Genomic DNA, 13,817 nt, shown 5'->3' with positions numbered 1-13,817 from the left:
CCCCCCCCCTGAAAAACACGCCTCCAAGTGGGGGGGTCGTCCTATACGCCGGGTGCGCTTCAGTTGGGATAGACATAGCTGCCCATAGTGGCCCATAGTACTGTAATATAATGTAACAAACTCTATATTTTGAGTGGAAATGTTGGGGGGTGGTCTTATACGCCCAGTCGTCTTATACGCCGGCAAATACGGTAACTATTATATGGGAATGTTGTGCTTCTTTTTCTCTCTTCTTCTTCTCTTTGCTTTGCAGTGATTTCATTGGGTTGCATCTGTATTCCATTTGTGGCCTTATGGTTAGAATGTTGTCTCCGAGACAGATTTATCAAGATGTATTCCTGCATGCCCCTTTAATCCTGTTGGTATCTTGTTATCTCGCTGGTGCTTAATTGTCTTTTTTGTGCAATCTTCTCCATGAATGTGCTACTGGTGATATGTGGCTACGTATTTATTTCCCTTAGTACTGGTAATTAGCCTGAAGAGCTAAAGGCAGTGATGTTGTATCGGACAGTGAGGTCGAGCCAAGTAGTCATCTGACCAGAGAAGAGGCGAAGCAGAAATGTAGAAGGAAGAACCTTAATAATAATAACAATAAAATGTTATTTATAAACCACCCTTCCCCGAAATAAAATAGCAACAGAATAATAATATTTATCATCCATGTATATGTATATGTATATGTATATGTATATGTATATGTATATGTATATGTATATGTATATGTATATGTATATGTATATGTATATGTATATGTATATGTATATGTATATGTATATGTATATGTATATGTATATGTATATGTTTGTCTTCATGGACCATTGTTTGTACTTTTTTATTAAGGAGATGTGAGACTTGGGTTCCTCTGGCTTCTTTGGGCCAAACAAATCCAATGGTCCATCTCAGGTCACAGCATTTGGTTATTTTCTTACTGTGTTCATGCTGCCTCCTCCCCCCCCCCCCAAAAACAAACAAACATCCTTTTGTGGCACATGTCAGACTGGGAGATATAGTGCCTGGCCTGAAGACACCGGGTGTCTTGCATCCCAAAATTGCAGAAAAAACAGCTCTGTCTGGCTTGCTGATCATATGAATTCTGGTATTCTGGTATTTTTCACTGTGCTGTCTATGAATCAAGAAGACAGAGGAAGTGCGCTAATATTTCCAGAACTGCATAGCAGGATTTTAAAAAGCATGAAGAGCGGTTTCATATCCCTAAATTATAGGCAGCTACAATATGTGTATCTCTGAATCACCATTCCCTTTGCCCACGGACACTCTGAGCTGTGGCAGCAGAAGAATAAAGTGTCAACATGTCACTCCAAGTTAAAAAGTAAAGGGGGAGGGAAGTGCCATAGGCTCAGAAACTCTGTGGGTCTCTGGAAGTGTTGGGGTGCCGGGTCCAGATTGGGAAAGACCTGGAAACTTTGGGGGTTGAGCCAAGAGTGGGCAGGATTTGGGGCAGGGAAGGACTTCAGTGGAATATAATGCTATGGAATCAAACTCCAAAGCAGTCATTTTCTCCAAGGGACCAGATCTCTGGAGATAAGCTATCGTTGCAGGGCATCCCCAAGTCCCATCTGGGGACTAGTGTCCCTATCTGAAACTGATGGGATACCACGGAGGCCATTATAGCCCTCCCCTCCCCCATATCCCTGCCCTCCTGCTGGTTGCCAGGCTGCCAAGCCTAGCTTCGGCATTAAAGCTCTTTGCCAGCGTCATGTGTTTGCATCAATATTTCCAGCCGAGAAGCCTGCAGTTGCGAAAGCAATGCAATTGCACAAATGCATATTCTAGACTCGCTCGCATCGGCAAAGGAAATAAATAAATAAACACAATAAAGCCTCCTTCCCCTTCTCCTTTGCAAAAAAAAATGTATCTGATGCCAGCATAAATGTGTCGATTCCCCCCACCCTCCCCAGTGTAGGTTAATGTGGGTCAAGTCAATTTCAGCTCAGTGCAAATTAGGATTCCCCCAAAGATGATAGCAGTCCCTTCAAAACGCTCCCATTCCACTCAAGGCGATGCCGCCCCTGTGTTTCCTGACCTGTGGCTCTGTTGATCTCCTCCAAAGTAAAGGAGAAAAACTGGCTGCTCGTGGCAGCCTGAGAGAGAAGAGGCGAGAGAGGTCAGTGGTGTTTTGTTATTTGCAGTGCAATACGATGCAGGGTTACTCCCACCAGAGCCTACTGAAATCACATTAGGCTGCAGCGAGTGGAATTGTGCCATTAGTTTCTTAAAATGCTCCCCATCTTGCCTTTTCTCTGACCGAGTTGTCAGTGGAGTTTGCCAGCTAGCCTGGGTGGGTGCGTCCGTGAGGTCCTGTACTTCAAATAAAGGCTTGATAGGACAAGACCTGAAACTTTTCATAACACAGAGCTAAATTCCACCCCAGATAATTAGGCCTGCCAACCTCGGGGAGGGGGGGGGGGAAGGACTGAAGATCTCCCTCTTTGACAACTAACCAGCAAAGAGATATGTTTTCCTGGAACAAAAGGGTACTTTAGGATGCTGCTTTAGGATGCTTTGAGCTGATCCTGAGTTGAGCAGGGAGTTGGACTAGATGCCTGTATGGCCCCTTCCAACTCTATGATTCTATACTTTGGAGAGTGAATTCTCTTGCCTTGTACCGTGCCACGGTTCCTTCCCACCCCAGGCTCTGACCTCAACGTCTCCAAGTCTATCTCACCCCAGAGCTGGCAACCCTCCAGATCACAGATGCAGATCAAACAAATATCAAAGTGGCAGTGAGAGGGACCATGATCAGAACCACACAGAGCTGAAAGAGACCCCCAAAGGGCTGACCGGCCCAGCCCCCCACCATCTCAGGGATTTACAAAACACGAATTCCTGACAGGTGCTCATCCCATCTCCTCGCAAAAACTTCCAAGGAAGGAGACTCCACCATCCTCCAAGACCACATATTCCATCTATGACTACAAACAGCCCTCGCCGTCAGAGAAGGTTTCCTGAAATTTAAGTAGAACCTCATTTCCCAAATTTGAATCCATTGCTGCCAGTTAGCAACTCTAGCTGGGACGATAGAGACTTGATGTGTTGTAAAGGTCCTTATAATCTAAGGTCTTAAACTGTAGCTTATTTGGCTTCTTCGTCAATGTGGCTCTGCTAGGAAGGACTCCTTACAAGGGAACAGATTCTAAACAGAGGTGTACCCTTCAAAGCCCAGGAAACCCAGTATGGTGTAATGACCCAGCAAGCTGTGTAAGCTTGCTGGGTAACCTTGGGCCAGTCACAGAAGCTCCACCTAATCTACCCCACAGGATTGTCGTAAAGATAAAATGGAGGCGATGAGGAGGATGTAAGCAACATTGGATCTTCCTTAGGGATAAAAGGGGGAACAACAGTGTGTTTTAATCTAGCGAGCCGGGTTTGATTCCCCACTCATCCTCCACACACAGGTAGTTGGATGACCTTGGGCTAGTCACAGTCCACATAGAGCTGTTCTCACAGAGCAGTCCAGTCAGAGCTCTCTCAGCCTCACCCACCTCACAGGGTATCTTTTGTGGGGAGAGGAAGGGAAGGCGACTGTAAGCAGCTTTGAGACTCCTTCGGGTAGTGAAAAATGGGGTATAAAAATGGGGTATAAAAACCAACTCTTCTACTGCACCTTTTGGTTCTTATACATCCTCCTTCTATCTCTCTCTGCATCTTGTCCACTAGGCTCTGCCCAGAACACTGGGAAATCCTGCAAGCTCTCGCACCCTCTTCCCTGGCCCTGCCCCGCTTTTGATCGGCCATTGCTTTCTTCAACTGCACCAGTTCTGATGCCCAACCCTGTTGCTTTTGGGGAATGTCTAGGGCTCCCTCCTTTCAGTCTGACTGAGAGCTTCTTCTTACTGCCCTGCCGGGATTGTTCTGGCCTTTTCAGAGCACTTCCCTGATTGTCTCTCTCTCTGGCTCCCCTGCTCTGCTCTTTCAGGGTTCCAGGATGCTGCAAGCCTTCCTGAGGCTGCTGAATCTGGAACTGCCATGGTCCTGAGGTTCAGAAGCCATCTCCCATCAGGTTTGCTGCTGCTGTGGCTGCAGGCTCACTCATAGCCTTCTTCCGCGGTCCCGCTAAATTTGTCAGGGAGGGAAGACACCCGGGGATAGGGCTTCCACTTGAGAGGGATCCATAATCAGCTTGAACCTCTCCAATCTCGGGAGACGTTTTCTCCGACCTGGACAAGAACCTAAAAAACAAATATAGATCTGGGATTGCATCGTAAAGTGTCCTTAACTAGCTGGAGAATGTCAGAGCAAGCCTGGGTGATTTACCCCAGCGAAGCTGAGAAGAATATGACTTTTTAGTAATTGCTCCAAAGCTGTCAAAGGGAGACGCTCATAAATGTTGACTTGAAGAAGTGCCTGGCCACTTGAAAAGCACTGCCGCGTCTTATCAGCGCTCCAAAAACAATAGGCTTCCGTATTCCAGTTTTAAGGCAGGACTGCAGCTGTATACATTAAGGTAAGAGGCCGGAACTGTCATCTTGCTGACAGCCCATAGACTGAGTTGTACAAAGCCACCTTCCATTCTCAGCAGAGCGAGCCGGGGGAACGTAGACTCGGCTCGCTTATCAAATATAGCCTTTTCGGAGGCTTGATGTGTTCGTTCCTTTCAGTCATTCTTGCTGAAACACAGAGCCAGCTTGGTGTAGTGGTTAGGAGTGTAGACTTCTAATCTGACGAGCTGGGTTTGATTCCCCACTCCCCCACATGCAGCCAGCTGGGTGACCTTGGGCTCGCCACAGCACTGAGAAAGCTGTTCTGACCGAGCATGAATATCAGGGCTCCCTCAGCCTCACCTCCCTCACAGGGTGTCTGTTGTGGGGAGAGGAAGGGAAGGCAAATGTAAGCTGCTTTGAGACTCTAGGGAGAAAAAAGTGGCATATAAGAACCAACTCTTTTTCAGTAATATCAGGGCTCTCTCAGCCTTAAAGGGAAGGCAGATGTAAGCTGCTTTGAGACACCTTCAGGTAGAGAAAAGTGGCATATAAGAACCAACTGTTATTCAGTAATATCAGGGCTCTCTCAGCCTCACAGGGTGCCTGTTGTGGGGAGAGGAAAGGGAAGGTGACTCCTTTGGTTAGAGAAAAGTGGCATATAAGAGCCAACTCTACTTCTTCTTCTGAGTTCTCTGCCAAAATCTCGGGCTCCTGTGACCCCAAACCTGAGTTTAGTGTGTTTGACTCTTCAATTATCCAGCAAGGGAAAGACTAGGAAGACCTCCAGACAGCTGCATTCGCATAGCAAACTTTTTTTGGCAGATGTCTGCAAACGTTTGTGTGAACCAGTGAGATCTGAGTCCAGTTCGGGACCAACAAGATTTTCAGTGTAGGAACTTAAAAAATAATCATAGCTCCATTCCTTCATCAGACACGAGTAGGATCTGATCAGAGCCTTTTTATCCCCATGAGTAGATAGGTAGGTCATAAGGAATGCTTGGAAAGGATGCTGACATGCAATGCATGCTCTTTACAACACCCCTTTCACAGGGCCAAGGCACGGGGGGAGGGGGTGGCACACAGCGGGGTAGTGCCCGCCCTTTAATCTGTCCAGTCCACCATCCTGGACCCCAGCCCCCACCTCCATCCAAGGACAACTCACCAAGAAAGATGTCCTGAGCACCAAACACTCATGCTGGGGACCCCTGGCATAATTTTTCATTGGCATAGCTGTGGGGCAAAAGGCATGATGAATTGCATATCTTGAATGTCCACAGCTTTATTCACTAAGGTGCCAGGATTCTCTGTTTCTTTGGCTTTTCTTTTAGGAAATGTGCATTGTTTACAAATGGGGAATTATTATTATTTTCTTTAATCCAGACAGAATGAGATCTCCATGAAGCATAGATTTCAATTTCCTTGGGGTTGGGGGAGGGGGATGGAAATCATTTCCCGGAGTAACGCTACAGTTCTGCATCCCCTCATCCCCCCGGAGAACTTGTCTTTGCCGTGTTGTCCTCAAGGCGATGAAGATGTTGTACAAGCTATTCTGGTTTTTTTTTTTTTTTTAGATAACTGCATAAAGTCATACGCGAGATAGAGGGGAGTATATTAATCTCTCCAGCGCTCCACAAATAAAATGCCTCTTTTCATTGAGATCCCCTGCATTTTATTTGTGTAGTGCTGGGGGAGATTAATACGCTCACCTCTATCACACATACAACTTTACCTGGTTATCTGAAAATGAAATAACTTGTACAACATCTTCACCCGGCATATCCCAGTTTGTCGCCGGCTCCGTCGCATTAAAAACTGCAATGCATCTTCAAGGAAGGCGGGCTTCCCTTCGCGCCTTGACCTTCTGTTGATGAAAAACCTAGTTCAAAGCCAGCGGCTCTTGAATGAAGGAGACAGGCTGATTGTTTTCATGAAGCCCCAGCGCGAGCGTGTATTTCAGTGAAATATGATCCTGCTTTCCATTATTAAGTTTGCTTGTGTGCTGGCGAGATGTTTGGAAGGGGAGGCCGATCCTGCTTCCACTGAGATCATCCACATTCCGGCTCTGGAAAGTTTCGGCGTTCAGTCCCACTTGTTGATTATGCACATTGCAAACGGTCATGTTGTTGTCCCGTTTCCTTGCCCTGCAGACCTCTAACTCTTGAGAATGCATATAGTTCATTAACCCCAGGAGAGAGGGAGTGGCTACAAAGACTTTCAAGGGGCATCTCATTTCTATGCCTACTTCTCCGAAAGGGGCATGCCACCACTTCCAGGGTTCCTCAAAGATATTTCAGGAATACCTCCATGGTCAAAAGGTTGTAAAAAGGCTGCTCTAACCACTACGCCACGTTGGCTGCCATGGGATTTCAGGTCACCTCATGATTGTTGCTAATCCATGGCACCTTAGACCTGCCTCTCACAGCGGAGTTGCATTTAGCTGTCGATTTGACATATGTCAGCCAGGGAAGAACATAGTCAAGTTGACAATGACAAATATTTTCAACATTTATTGAAATCACAAAACTAGAGAGCTCCTGTTACCCACCTCCATTCCAGTGAGCGAGGGAGAAAGGGTATATCATGATATCATTCCCCGGCAGGTCACTGAAGCAATATCATCACATTGATGGATATTTGCTGGCAGGGACTCATGGGAATTGTAGTCCATGAACATCTGGAGGACCACTGGTTGACTACCCCTGTTCTAAAATTCTAGCATCTGTAATGATGCAGGCAGGTCACACCTGGAAATTAGATCATGACGCCATTGAGAGCTGTCATGGTGAGTTTCTGTCTCTCCAAATTTCCTACCAATAGACTTTATCCTTTATGGATGAGTCTAAAACTCACCAAACTTTCTGGATTTAAAAAACAAATCATCATATTTTTCTTTATTCTATCATCAGTCCATTAATGAGAATGTGAACTGACGTCTCATCCTTGTGTAACAGATGGTATTGGAGAAGGGCTACGATGACTTTATAGAAGAACTTCCCTGCCGGATTTCATGCTGCTGTTTTGTTTAATTGGGAATTAGGCACTGCAAGATTGGAGAGGCTTCCAAGGGTTATTAAAAAAAACAAAACAAAACATGAAATGATAGCATGCTGCTGTGAGGTGAGAGTGAATGTATTTATCTATTTAAAACGTTTCATAAGCTCACTTTTCTCTTGTATAACTGAGACCCAAGATGGAGAACAACAATTTTAAAAAACAGTTCGGAAATGTAATTTTAAGAACAGCAAAATTAAACATCAGAAACAAAAGCATTACAGTTCAGAGCTCCCATAAAGCAATCATTTTGAGTAGCTAATGAAAGAGTTGTTTTTTACAAGCTCTCTGAAACTGAGTTTCCTATGGAGGGACATTCCATTACTCTGGAACAGCACCTTGGATGGATGGATGGGTGGGTGGATGGATGTGGGGATGGATGGATGGATGGATGAGGAAGACCTCATCTGTCTTGTTCCCTTCTCCCAGCATATGTTGAGGACTGTCACAAACCCACCTGAACAGATGTAGATTTACCAGGCCCCCCTCAGTGATAGGAGACCTACTGCTGTCTGCTTGCCCTCCCTGCTAACTCTCAGTATGGTGGAGGAAGAAAAATTAGAGGAAGGGTCTTTGCACCACCACCTCCAGTACAAGTGACTTCCAGAAGTGACATTACCCTCCTGACTGACACTATAAAATCTTGCAGGTTTTTGGGGGGTAGGTGGGTGGAGAGATCTTAGAGCATCATGCCAAAATGATGATGTCACTTGCAGGTTTGTGCCACAACTGAGGTTGTCATGTAAGCCTGCCAACCAGTGTTAAGTTGAGGGACTTACCAGCAATGGAGAAGACCTATTCTAGCATCTTGGCAATGCAGCGAGATCACTTCTGGCATGCAGGGGAAATGACATCATCACATCACGGGCAACAACACAGGCACTCTGGGATGTGGGCAAAAACTCTATAGTAGGAGCCGTTTTTCCTATAGAATGTCCCAGTTTCCTGATGTCCTGATGGCACCTTCCAGAAATGAGCCTGCCACAATGCCGGTGATAATGCCGAGAAGCTGGCATAGGCCTCCTCTGCTGTCAGGAAGTCCTCCTGTTAACTGGCTGATTGTTGGGGGGGGGGGTCTGAGGTATGGCTGTCTTAGCTTCAAGTGCCCTTGTGTTTTCTCCCTTCTCCACCCTCTCCAACCCATTCAGCTTCTAAGGAGAAACAGAGCTGGGTGTTATCCACGCATTGTTGGCACCTCACTCCGGATGATCTCTCCCAGCGGCTTCAAGTAGATGTTAAACATCTTGTTCCTTTTCTAAGAGCACTCTGATGCAGACAGTCTATTTCAATGTGGGGAAATATTCTGATATGCCAATGACTTGTTTCCTGAAGGGGTTGTAAATAAACAGTGCATAGTTTTAAAATAATCCTGCATTTCTGAACTTGGAAGCACTTGCCAATAGTGAATGCTTCCCTCTCTCCCCCTCTCTTTCTCTCTCTTTCTCTCTGCCTGGAACACTGGGGACACAGAGGGATACCATAGATCACTGCCTCTGAAACATCATTTCTCTCCTCCCCCAGGGTAATTGATCTCTGTAGTCTGGAGTTGTGCTGTAAATCTGGGGGATCCCCTGGTCCTGCATAGTCCAAGGGATTGGACTAGATGGCCAAGGAGGTACCTTCCAACTCTATGATTCTATAGTTCTGCCCAGAGGCTGACATCTCTCCTTTCTGCTCTCACGAAATTTCACAACTTGGCACCATAATTTTTAGCCTTGCCAAATGTGGTTTGAGAAATTCCTGGAGATCTGAGAGGGTAGATGTTTGTTTATACCTGTGACACATATTGGGTTGAATCTCACCAGCTTTTCTACTCATTTGCCTCATCCATTCCTATCCAGTCCCCAGTGATGTGTGGGTCCAGTCTATGTATATGCATAGAATGCCAAGGAAAGCTAGATGGAAAGATCGTTGTTTCAGTTCAGTTTAGTTGAAAGAAATTACATTAAAAAAATGAGATGGAGGACAGTTTTCATTGTCTTTTTACCCTAGGGTTGTCCCTTACCTGGGTCTGGCAGAAGATCTTCTGACAATGCTCCATGGTCTTCACCCACACAATGGAGTGGCAGGGATGTGAAGAGAAATAGCATCAATCAACATCTGATGTTACTTCCTGATTTAGGGTAGGAAATGACATCATGACACTCTAGGAATTTCTAGACTAGCATGATGCCACTTTTTGTTTCAGAATAGGAAGTGACATCTCAGGAGTCTCCACCCCTACCCAGATACACCTTCAGATTCCCAGTGAAAGACTGACAAACTTAATTGACTTCCTAATCCTAGAAAGCAGCAGAACTACACCATAACTTTAAAAAAATGATTGAAAATCTCTCTCTTGTTTACAGATCTTATCCTCCTTTGACACGCTTTATACATCCCTTCCCATCTCCCCACCCCCCTCCTTTCAGGAGGGAAACATCTGCACACACACCCCAGGTGCAGACTGCATTTTACTTGAAAGAAAAGCTGGCATTTCCAAATTAAGATATCCTTTGCTGTTTTGCAAAACGCATTTTCCAAATCAATTTGGAACCCACAATTGGGAGCTGATGGTCTGTCTCCATATGATAGCTCTTTGCATTGCTTAACGTTCAGTTCCACTCCTTTTGTCTGGCTTGCTCTGAATCTCTCCGAGGCTTAACGTGCCTCCATGAATACAGATAAGAAGCTTCCTGTGGATCTGAAGTCAATAGTACTTTTTTCACAAATCAGGCCTCAGAGGACAGCCGGCTGAAGGACTTGGTGCCACCGCATCCCTACAGGGCGAGTGGTTGCTTTTGACATCTGCTTGCCAGCGGTGGACTTTGAGGGAAGGCAAATTGATTTTAAGATTCCTAGCCTGATCAGCCTTTTTGGAAGGAGATGGAAAGGGAAAGCCCAGCGTGGAGAACTAAGTCTACAGACAGAAGACTTTGAGTTGTATGTTTGCTGTTTGTTGAAATGTCATTTAAATTTGTGTAGGCAAGGTGCTAGCTTCTCATGCAACATGCACACACATGCACACAAATATATACGATTGCATTCTTGCTGCTTTCGACAAAAACTAGATCTGTTTTTCATCTTGAGGGTTTCTAAGGCTGTCACCAAATTCTGCTATTCATTGCCTCGAGCGAATTCAATTTCGGTAACTTTAGCAGGCCCATATAAAATAAGTTCAGTTTGCTTTGTGTGAATACTGATGAATTAGACAAAAGCTGTCTGCTTTTGAAACCTTAGTTATTATTAATACAGTGTTGGTTTGGCCTTCATCATTGCTTCACTCACTAGGTGTCAATATTCTTATGGTACTGCATATGAGCTAGAAACCTAGGCCCATTATGCACATGTTGGATAATGCACTTTCAATGCACTTTGGAAGTAGATTTTCCTGTTCTGCACAGGAAAATCCAGCTGCAAAAGCACATTAAAGGTGCATTATCCTACGTGTACAAAATGGGCCCCAGTGTATGCTTACTGTTCAGGGACCGGCGTTTTAAAATTGGACATGGATATATACATCTCTTCATCAAAACCAGAGGCTCAAAATCAGGAAAGGGGGACCAGCGCACGGGTGTGTCCTCCCCACAAATATGTGCACTTTCACGTCTCTGCACTCTTACAAAGATAATCCAGTATAGTAGATGGTGTGTCTGGAAAACTCCAAAGTACAAAAGTATCACATCCCCCATTTCATAGAATTCTACGGCACAGGTAGTCAACCTGTGGTCCTCTAGATGTTCATGGACTACAATTCTCATGAGCCCATGGGAATTATAGTCCATGAACATCTGGAGGACCACAGGTTGACTACCCCTGTACTACGTGACAGGAGAGAGAGAAAGAGAGAGAGAGAGAGAATTCAGATCTGTGGCTTTTGATGTTTTGTGTAACAAAGACTGGATCGACACAGAATTGGATGTTGTAATTGTTTACTACCTAGACCAGGGGTAGTCAAACTGCGGCCCTCCAGATGTCCATGGACTACAATTCCCAGGAGCCCCCTGCCAGCGAACGCTGGCAGGGGGCTCCTGGGAATTGTAGTCCATGGACATCTGGAGGGCCGCAGTTTGACTACCCCTGACCTAGACAGAAGAATCCAGGAAGCAAATGGTTACTGTTTGCGTTTTCAAGTTGGTGGGTGCTGCCAATGGAGGTTGGGGGCACTTTGCAGGTGATTTCCTGGGAGAAAGGGACAGACAGAGACAGATTAAGACTCAAAGTAAACAGCAGAGCAAGTGGTCTCAATGTACATTGTGCTTATCAGAAGAATCCTCCCTCTCTCTGAAGAACTGTGGGTTTGCATGAAAGCTTTGGTGGTCTTAAAGGTGCCATATCTCCAACTTTGTTCTCTGTGTCTCTGTCTCTCTCTCCCCTGCTCCCTTCTTCCCACACATCATCCAAGGCAAAATGATGGCTAAAATACGTGAAAAAGGAAAGCTTTCCTATGGAAACCAAGAATCTGAAGTGTACCCCAAAGAGTTAAGATGTTTCCACACTACCCAGAAAGCTGAAATTTGGTACACGTAAAGCCTAAGGCACAGTGATTACTAGAAAACTCTAAGAAAAGGAATTGTTAGATTTCACAGCCAAACTAGGTCATGAAGTTTACCTCCCAAATGTAGCCAGCATTCCAATGCAGAGTAAGCGAGAACAGAAAAGCAGAACCTCAGAGCGGTAACTCAGAGCAAACCATATTCGTGCCGTGCCATATAGTAACAAAGCATTTTAAGGGCTATAATCAGCGTAATGGGTGTGGTCGTAGGCAGCATGTGTGTAGTGATTAATAATGGGAAATTAATGAAGAACCATCACTGCCAATTCAGTCAAGTCTGGTGTAGTAGTTAGAACGGGGGCTTCTAATCTGGCGAGCCGGGTTTGACTCCCCCTCTCCTCCACATGCTGCCAGTTGAGTGACTTTGGGCTAGTCGCAGTCCTGTTAGAAGCTGTTCACACAGAGCAGTTTCTCTCAGAACTCTGTCAGCCCCACCGACCTCACAGGTAGGTGTCTTGTTGTGGGGAGAGGAAGGGAAGACGATTGTAAGCTGCGTTGAGACTCCTTTGGGTAGTGAAAAATGGGGTATAAAAATCAACTCTTCTTCTTCAAATCAGATTCTTAGTTGGCTTTGTAGACTACTGTCCTGAGGGTCAAAGGTCAAATGTACATATTGTTGTTAAGGCCCTATGTACCAATGTATTTGGGGGCCTCAGCCTTGCATCCTCATTGTCCTTTCCTCTTGTACAGAAGAAGGCAGAGTGTTGCCCTTAGGACTGTCTTATTGGCTCTTCACACTCGTTGGAACGGGATGTAGTAGATTTGTGATAGCAACCAAGAAGGAACAGAACATAGGATTCATTTCCTAGCACATGTGGGCATGCATGCATGTAACACCTGCTTCATCTTCCTGTATGGACCCACCACAACATCAATGCCTTTCATTTGTCAAATCTAAATGTCTTCAATAAGCTTAAATATATATATATATATATATATTGCTCCAGTTTCATGGCACCATTGTGTATCGATTAAGAATGTAGGACTAGATTTGGGAAGCCTTGTTCAACTCCTCCATTCTGCCATCAAACTCTGTGAGCAGTAACGTCCATGAACTTGGGCTGCCAGCCTTCTGGTGGGGCCTGAATATCTACCAAATTAGCAGCTGATCTCCTGACAACAGTGATCAATCCCTGAGGAGAAAGTGGCTGCTTTGTGTTGGAATATGCATGATCTGCCGTGTGCATGGTTGAACATAATATGAAGTGTCCTGCAGGGGGCAACAGAGGAGAAGTGAATTTAGCACTGTTAGAATAGGACATTCCTGATGTTTTTCAAATAATACCCTCCATTTTCCTGGGCCTATTCCCCACACATTGGGTGTCCTTTTGCAGCTGGATTTTCCTGTGCAGAACAGGAGAATGTACTTCTTAAGTGTATCTAACGTGTGCAAAATGGGCCCTGATCGACTCGGAGATTTCCTTCTCCTTTGAGCATATGCCTTCTTTGCTTGCCTCCTCAACAGACAGAGTGAACAGATGGAACAGTTAGGAGTCTCTTTCTCCTCTCTTCTAAATAAAATGTTTTTTTTCTTTTATGCATCCTGGTTATTTACCTTTCTTTTGTATATTTAAAATTGTCTAACCCTTTGGAGGGTGGACTCATTATACCCTGCTGACATCCCTCCCCTTCTTAGATCCTGCCCTCACCAGTTTCATCCCCATATCTCCAGGAATTTCCCATCCTGGAGTTAGCAAGACTACTGTCAGTGTACCAGGTTTCCCGAGGTTGTTGCTGAGACAATAAAAATAGAGGAAGGGAGAACAATTTATTTAATTTATTCTGCATTT

General features: G+C 45.2%; 1 protein-coding gene across 3 annotated transcripts in view; it reads left to right on the top strand.

Moving 5' to 3' along the window:
- CDH8 (cadherin 8) overlaps positions 1–13,817 on the top strand; it is a 282,681-nt gene that overhangs the window by 89,539 nt on the left and 179,325 nt on the right. The window lies entirely within an intron of this gene.

The sequence above is a fragment of the Paroedura picta genome, chromosome 14 (assembly GCF_049243985.1).
Source record: "Paroedura picta isolate Pp20150507F chromosome 14, Ppicta_v3.0, whole genome shotgun sequence".
Lineage (NCBI taxonomy): Eukaryota > Metazoa > Chordata > Lepidosauria > Squamata > Gekkonidae > Paroedura > Paroedura picta.
Note: the sequence above shows the minus strand (reverse complement) of the source record. Positions and strands in the feature narration are given on the sequence as shown.